At 32.3% G+C, this 8,548-nt stretch overlaps 1 long non-coding RNA gene across 1 annotated transcript; it reads right to left on the reverse strand.

Moving 5' to 3' along the window:
• Window positions 1-290: 290 nt before the first annotated feature.
• Window positions 291-8,465, reverse strand: LOC108529124 (uncharacterized). Its single transcript, XR_001885409.1, has 3 exons — window positions 8,082-8,465; window positions 7,372-7,430; window positions 291-3,515 (listed from the first exon to the last, which is right to left on the reverse strand). It is a non-coding gene; the product is annotated as an uncharacterized LOC108529124 (long non-coding RNA).
• Window positions 8,466-8,548: the final 83 nt, after the last annotated feature.

Consider the following 8,548-nt stretch of genomic DNA (forward strand, 5'->3'; position numbering starts at 1 on the left):
ATAAGGAGAAAAACTTCCAAGCAGTAAAGGAGTCATGAATTAGGGGGAAGGGTCATGAGGATTTGTGTATGTGTGAAAGGAGGAGACATTAAGCCAGTGACATATTGGTGCCAAAATTGACTTAATACAACTTAAAATGGAGGGTAAAGAGGGGAAGAGGAAATGTAGAGTCATTTCTTTGTATAAACATTCTCAGAATTCTCAATAATGTAATGCCTAATGAATGCAATTTTTTCCAGTATAAATTAATATAACTGATGCAAGATGTAGGACAATTTTAAAACATTAACTGTTTTTAGTAAGACTTTTATTTTGAAAATTTTCAAAATATAAAATAATAAATATGGATTTAACAAAACATAATTCAACTATAAATAATAAAATGTTGACAACCCCACATAAACATTTAATACTATAAACATTCTAAGCATACAAGAGTAGTTTTCTAGTTCAAGTTTTATCTCAGTTCAAGTTATCACTTTAAAAAAATAAACAAAAAAGCTGCTACAGCTTAACCAATTGCTTTCGCTCCACTCAAAGAGCAGGGAAATTTTTTCCCCATGCCAACACACATTCATGAAATGGGATACTTATGGGCACAGGTATTTAAAACTGGAACAATCCAGTCTCCAAACAAGAAGACTCCTTTGGTGTTTTTCAATTCAACAGTCCACAGACATTGCATTAAAATAAACCACTTATTAGAAGAAATCTTGTGCCAGACAATATGTTCTGAAGTAGCATCACACCCAAAACAGGTTTAACCTTCTGAGAATGAAAAGCAGGCATCCATGAATGCTTTGCTGATACTTAAAACATTCTATCATGTGAACATTCATTAAGGTGCTGGAAGGAAATCATGGGGACAAAACAAAAAACTCGACACATCAATGCAAAAACCTACAATGCAATAATACATCTCTTTACAACTCATCAAATGTTCTGTGAATATTTAAGAATCACTATGCCTCCTCTAGAGTGATGGATATGGGAATTTAAAGCAAAGCAGGATTACGTATTTTAGTATTAAAAGTTTTTCATTTGAAATAAGGGAAAACCAGCCATGCTGAATGTTTTTGGATTCTAGCCAAATTAACTGCCTTCCTCTTAACAAAACAATTTTCTTTTTGGGAAGCTGGGCACAAGTAAGTGTAAGGTCATTCTGCATCATATTCTTAAATTACGATGTGTTTCTAATGGGCTGAGCTCTTTATCCACACATCAGAGACCACTTTTATAATTATGCTGCTGCTACATTATCATAAATCACAAGCAATCAGATTAAAACCTAGCAGTCTGAACAATGGGTTCAAAAATGATATTGAAAGGTTTTATAGCACCAATAACTTTTTCCTAAGACACTTGAGGGGCCTGTATCATTTTAAAGTATGATTTATCTTGTAAACAAGACCAAAAATATTCAGTTGATCTGTATTTTGAGCATAAATATTTATAAACTCTATTTAAAAAAAACAAATATAGCATGACTAGAGCAGCTTAATAGTGTAAAATCTAAGTATATTGAAAAATATAAAGATATATAAAAGGCTTTCATTATGCAATCATGCAGAGGAAACTGCTTCGTTCAATTACACAAAAGTGATTCTGTACAGTTATCTACAATAGCTCCATGAGAATCCTACTTAGGAAAATAATGAAAACCTTATCTTTAATTAATCAACATATGGGGATTTTAAATATGTAACTGACTAAATCTCACAGCAATTTTCAAAAAGCGCAGTGATCTTCGTGAGAGTCATCTTGACTTCTGATTCTCAACGGTATCTTCAATTTTGTTTTGCTTTGTTTTTAATTTTAAAAGCAAAAAATGAAAACCAAACCCAACCAAACAAAACACCAGGATGACAAAGCTGCAGGTAGTGGCATGTGGTCCATATCCATTAAGCCATCAACACTGTTAACACCTAGTGTCTTCAGACAATGGTCTTTACCCTAGCAGTAAGCCACTGTAGTAGGGCAGAAAATTCTTTGTTCAAAATTAAAAATACTCAACTATTTTGGGAAAATATTTATGAACACCCTGTGGCTAGTTTGCAAATGCTGAACCAAAAGTCGTGTTAACAATTAAAAAAAAAAAAAAAAAAAGCGCCTTGTAAGCTACCAGGTCCTGTAAAATGATTAGAAACTTTCTAATTGGATGTATTTTCTTTAACCCAAGGCCTAGAATTAACCATGCTGGGTCCAACCAATGCTGGGATCAAAACAGATAATTTACATTATGGACTGATTTGTTTATTAATTTTTTTATATTTTTCATGACCAAATGCAATGCATACTCAAGGGGAAAAAAAATTTGAATATTCAGCTTTGCACCAAAAAAAAGAAGGAAGGGTGAGTAAACGTAGTATGACTGGGATAAAAATGTAAAAACGAGGGGTGAATAAAAATCAGGTGCTAAAAAAATTGGACTTTTGCTGAATATAGCTACGTACCAAGCTACAGCTTTCAACTTTTTTAAGATGGCCTCCTGAGAATCTAGAACGATACTCAGAAACTAAGTGAAAATTATTTTCTTATGGGTGGGGGGCCCATTATAGAAAGGAATTTGTGTGGTACATGATTTAGGATGGAGATTTAATCATATTCTTTATAAGTAATTCTAGCCATTATTAAGCCATACTGCTTATAAATAATTTGGACACACACTTCTTAAAATGGGGGTATAAAAACTAGTCTTTACCAATTTTAGGCACACGACACTATTTCCTCTTGGCTTTAAAGTCATCTTTGATGTCTTGGATTGAAAAGCTTCCAAAAGAATGCTGAAAAAAATTATGTTAAGGACATACAATAAGTTTAAAAGACTTGCTAATCCACAGATTATCTTGGTCACTAGAAGGAAAATTATTTTCTTTGTTCTGGCTCTGAAGAGTTAAGAATTTTTAAAAAAAAAATTTGGGCTAAATGACCTTGGCAACATCATCAGAAAGTATAGTCAGAAAGAAATGCACAAGCTATTACAGCTACATAAAAAAGTACTTTATCATCTATTCAAAATTATTTTAAGTGGCTATCCTACTCCCAGAAATACATCTTAAGATCCCCCCCAAATTAAAACCAAACTCATGTTTAACTTTTTAATTCATTTTCATTTTAAATTGTTCATGCTAATGAACACAGTAGTATATGGCTTTACAGATTTCCTAGACACAATCCTCAATTTGGCTCAGACTGAATATATGTCATCCAAGAGAACTTTTTCATTCCTTCTTAAGGTGTTTAAAAAATAAATGGCTATAAAGTACAGGGAGAAAACATTTAAGAATAAGGTCAGAGCACACATTCAGATACACTTGGAACTCAGATGTACTCTTAGAGAACTGTAGAGATAAAATGCTAATTATAGTACATGTAAACATCTGTTCAAATTGATAAAGAGTGAACATGAAATAATAGGATGATATTATTGTAACAGTCGTCTCCAGACAGGAACTGGTCTTGCTCTTGCAGTCACAAAGCTAAGGGAATTCAGGCAATGATGATCTCTCTCTCTGCTGGAAAAAGAGAAGACTATTAAAAAAAAACTTTGAAAACAGCAAATAAATCTAAAACTTGAATCACATCATAAATTGACCTCCAACTTTTCTAAACATTAAAAAAATCTATTTGAGAAAGAAATCAAAATCAAAGTTGCAGGAAGATTACACAAAGCTTTGGGCTAAAATGATTTTAACAAAACCTCTCTGCATCACGCTTCCTTCAAACATTAGGCTGCAAAAGATCACAGCATACAACATATCTATGGTCTAAAATTTTCATTAGAAAAACTAGTAACTGATATGGAAAATTTTCACAGAGATGTGGGTAGGCAAAGAAATTTTAAGAAATCATGAACAAATTCCAAGACTTTGTAAATAAAAATGAAAACAGAAACAATTTTCTTAAGGTTTCCCAAAGATTTCAAAGTAATTGCAAGATACATCTAATTTTCTTAAACTCCATATGATAATCACTTCATTTGTTAATCACATTATATGAAGTAAAAGTATACTAAGCACAAAGGCCCACAGTAAAAATAAAAGGAATACATGGAAATCAGACAGTGCCTGGTATATAAGGAGAGGCTTACTTTGGATGATGGGAAAATGAGTAGATGAATGAAATAAACAGTGAGGGAGGAATTTAGGAATTTAGGAAGCAGCAAGTATAAAAAGCAGATACCAAAAAAAGTAGAATTTTAAAATGCTTTTAATTACATTAAGTAACAAGCACATAATATGGATAAACGGCAAGAAAGTTATTACCAAATTAGGTGTTTTTCTACTAAGCAAGTTTGATGTTTTTCATTAGCAATTATTTGGAATGGCAGTCATGTTCACCAGTTTCTTTCCTAGGATTTTTAGGTAGCAACTTTGGAAGATTATCTGTTGTCATCTGATAGGTATATAATGATCAGAAAGGAAAAATTTAAAAACTGCTCTTCTCTAAAGTCCTGTATACATACCTTTGAGCAACTAGCCAGTTCAAGAAGTTAACAGGAACAAGGTAGTTCCTGAGATCTGGGAAAAGGAAATTTTCTTCTTGTCTTACAAATATTGTACACTAGTAATTTAATTATGCATTAAATTTTCATTTGTAATTTATAGTATTTGATAAGAACTAGAAAAGCCCCGAGAGAAAGACCAAAAAGTTAACTAAGCCAGAATTTCACGCAGGAAATTTTTGTTTTAAAAGGCTAATATAGACTTTTGTAAGTGGGGCAGGGCGTGTCTGTGTGTGTGTGTGTTGGGTGGAGCTTACAAAATTGATATAAATTCTAGAAGAACTAAAACTAGTTTTTTATCGTTAGTCTACATTGTAAGGGGGAAAAGAAAGAAAACATTGATAAAGTTTGCTTCATACTCTAAAATAGCCAGTGATATTTCAACATACCAAATAAGCAACTGTTGCTTCCTTTTTGAACCCTTATAGGCAACGGTTAGTGTTCCAAGTAAGAGTGGATAGACTCCCCCAAAATCAGTTCTAGTAAGAAGACATTTCTTTCCATTAAACTTAGCCACACTTTCTACAGGAAATCAGCTAAAACAGTGAAGTCCTGTCTTTAAACTATTAGTTGTCATACTTAATCAAATCACAATAAAACAAAAGCTATGGAATATTCTCCCACTCCTGCAACATGTTTTCATCGAATGCTTGGTATCAGTTAAATATAAAATTTAATTTGATATGTTACAATTATCCAGTAACATTTAAAACAACACTGCTTAAGTAGAGACACAAAATATTGGGTGAAATATGTAAAACGACAACTCAACCATCCCTTGAAATAATCCTAATCAATCTTTTAACCAGTAATACACAATGTTCCTCAATTTTTTCCTGTAGGAAGAGGTGACCTACATTGCTGTCCTCAATCCTTTTCCAACTCCCAAATCAGTCTGCAGCCCAGGTCTGTACTAAAGCAAAATAATCCATTAGGAGAGCTGCAGAATTAAAAAATGTGTTTCTAGTTTTAGGTAGCATATTGTTTTGTTTTGTTTTGTTTTAAAGAATAAACTGAGATGGAAAGGAGAATTTAAATCCATACTGGTGAGAGAACTGACTGTATCTGCATTACTAGCAAGTACTTCTACTTTAAACCTCTGAATTTAGACAGAAAATGAAAAGTTACAATTGGGAAAAGGAAGTGCTAGTGAATACAGAAGTTCATCTCTATTTTATAGGCTGAAAGTGATTCGTGCTGGCAAATGCAAGCATGTAGGAACACTATACACAAAATTGTACCAAGCGGCATCATATAAATTATCATAACCAAATCCAAGTTGCTTCCAATGATAAAATGATAGAAAACAATGACGACAACAAGGAGAACTGGCTTATATTAAATTGTTTTGTATCAAACACGAATACAGTACCAGGGAAACTACAGATGTAAAAGGGACCTTAGAGATCATCTAGTCCAACTCTTTTTACTTTACAGACAAGGAAACAACCCTGGATAAGGCAAGAGACTTGCCTAAGGCCACAGAGTTAAGTTGCAGAACTGGGACCAAAAGCTAAATCTCTTATAAACCTTGTCTAGTATTCTAAACTAGGTCACCTTTGGATATAAAAATTAGTGGGATGGACTAGACTGGTGACTCTTAGTATTTCTAATCATACACACTGACAGAAACGAAAAGTGTATTTTACCTCTGAAACAGACTACAACATTTATTACCCCAAAATATTAATGCCTTACTAAATGTTGTGGAAACTCCACGAAGTCTACATATGTGTATACCTCCATCAGTACTTGTTACTCCACCAGTGACAAACTTGAACTGTATCAATTGCTTAGTAAAATGCTCCCAGTGACTGAGGGTATCTTCAAGAGATTTTTGGAAAATTGATAAGAATTAACAAGGGAGGTATTTGTCACTCTATGATTGGATATTTAAATATGCATTCATTCATTCATTAATTCATCCAACAAACATTTGAGTGCCCACTATAAGCCTGGCTTTGTGATAAGCACTAGAGATAAAATGATGAATAAGACATGGTCCACCTTCCTAGAGGAGCTTGTAATCTAGTGGGGAAGACAGACATAAACCAGATAAATTATATTACAATGTAAGTACTGTAACAGAGATATGAACAAAGTGCTGTATTAAAAGGGAGGGTATAAGTATGAACTGGCGAATGACCAAGTAGAATGTCTACTAATTTTGTGCAGTACCTTTGAGGCAAGAACTACCATATTTACTATAAACACAATCTCATGTTCCACTCCATCAATAATTAGGAAAGCAGCAACAACATAGAGTTTAAAAAAAAAAAAAAAAAAAAGTTGGCACTGAAATCAGAATACTTGAATTCAAATCTATTTTCACCCACTAGCTATGACTGGGCAAAACATCCCATCTCTATTAGCCTAAGTTTCCTTATCTGTAAAATGGAAATTAATAACTCCTTCCTAAGTTTTAAATGAGAACATATGAAAGTACATGTAGAGTACTAGTATTTATAAACAAGTAAAATATTCAGTAGCAACTTAATAGTAAGTAATATTTATAATTAAGATCATATTAATACTATGATGATATAACTGTAAACCTAATTAATGTTCATAAGATTTAATCTCCATTCTTTGGGACCACACTGAAACATATTTGTCTTCTGATTCATTAAAAGCAACATATTTAAACTTAAAATATTTTAAGTTCTAGGTTACTTGGAAATTTTAGGCTAGGAAAACAGATTAGCTATTCATGGACTGAAATAAACAGAATATGTATTTTCAGTTACATTATAAGGGAATTTTTAAATTTTGAAATATCAGGCTAAAACATACTAATCAAATTATAAAGCCAAAAATCAGCATGGAGATTTAACTGGCCTTTGAAAGATTTACTTTCTTTATAATACCTGTTTGGTGTAAAGAGAAGAAACGTGAGCCTCTGCCAATTTGGCACCTTTCACGACTACTAAAAAGAAAAGAAAACAAACTTACCTAATGAATCAGAATAGCACATAGTCAACATACAAGAGACTACATAAAATAGATCTTTGATTTAAATATATAAGTAAAATAGTGACTTTTGAGCAAAGTCACTATTTTGACAACTGAAATCTGATTTTGAAATTTCAAATATAAACGCATACACTAATTTCAAGGCAAAGCATTTCTATGAAATAGTGTTACCATCAAGAAAATACACACAACTTCAACCCCAATTAGTGGGGTATGGGGAAGAAGAAAAAGAACAGCATCCTTAAGTTACTCCACTGGCAGAAGACTATGGTGGTGGTGGAACAACAGCTTTTGATTGTGAGGACCCCAATATGGAAGAAAGTAATTTTTTAAATGTGATTTTTAAAATATTATCACTATCATCTCAAGAGAGGCAGAAACACTTGCAATCGAAATGAATTTTAAAATATAAATATGTAATCTCCCACCCCTATTCTACAAAGAATGCATTCATTTCCTGGAAACTGCTGTATCAACTTGCAATGATCATGTTCATTTGCAAAAGAAATCCACTTAAAAAAAATCACAGTATTGTTGCAAACATCAAAGATTTTTATACAAGTATAGGAAGTACACACTTAAAATATCAGACTGGAACACTTACCAAACAGTGTTTTCCTAAAGTAGTATCTATAGTACATTTCTTTATTCATTTATCTTCAAATGGTCAAGTTTTCTTTCATACATCCAAAATGTAATGTGATGTTTTCTTATTCACCAAATGTTAGCTCTACTTGTAGTCTGGTTCCAAACTAATCAGCCTGCTTTTTAAGACATTTGTTGAAAATTTATAGGATCAAACCAAACTCAAGTGGTATAATTTTTAAACATTGGATTGTACATTATTGTAAGGGTACCAGTAACCATTATTATTAAGAATAAATTAGTGATTATAGCTCCTTTTGTGATAATTGGGGGGAAGGGTAGATCACCATCTGGAATGGTCTATTTTAAGTTTTTTCTTTTGTTTTTTCTTTCTTTTCTTCTCTTTAATAATGGCCTGAATAGCTGCATTTCTATACTTTCAATACATATAAAAGTAAATCGAAATTTCAATTCTAATCCAAAGAG

Source organism: Rhinopithecus bieti, unplaced genomic scaffold (genome assembly GCF_001698545.2).
Source record: "Rhinopithecus bieti isolate Rb0 unplaced genomic scaffold, ASM169854v2 scaffold_4981, whole genome shotgun sequence".
NCBI lineage: Eukaryota > Metazoa > Chordata > Mammalia > Primates > Cercopithecidae > Rhinopithecus > Rhinopithecus bieti.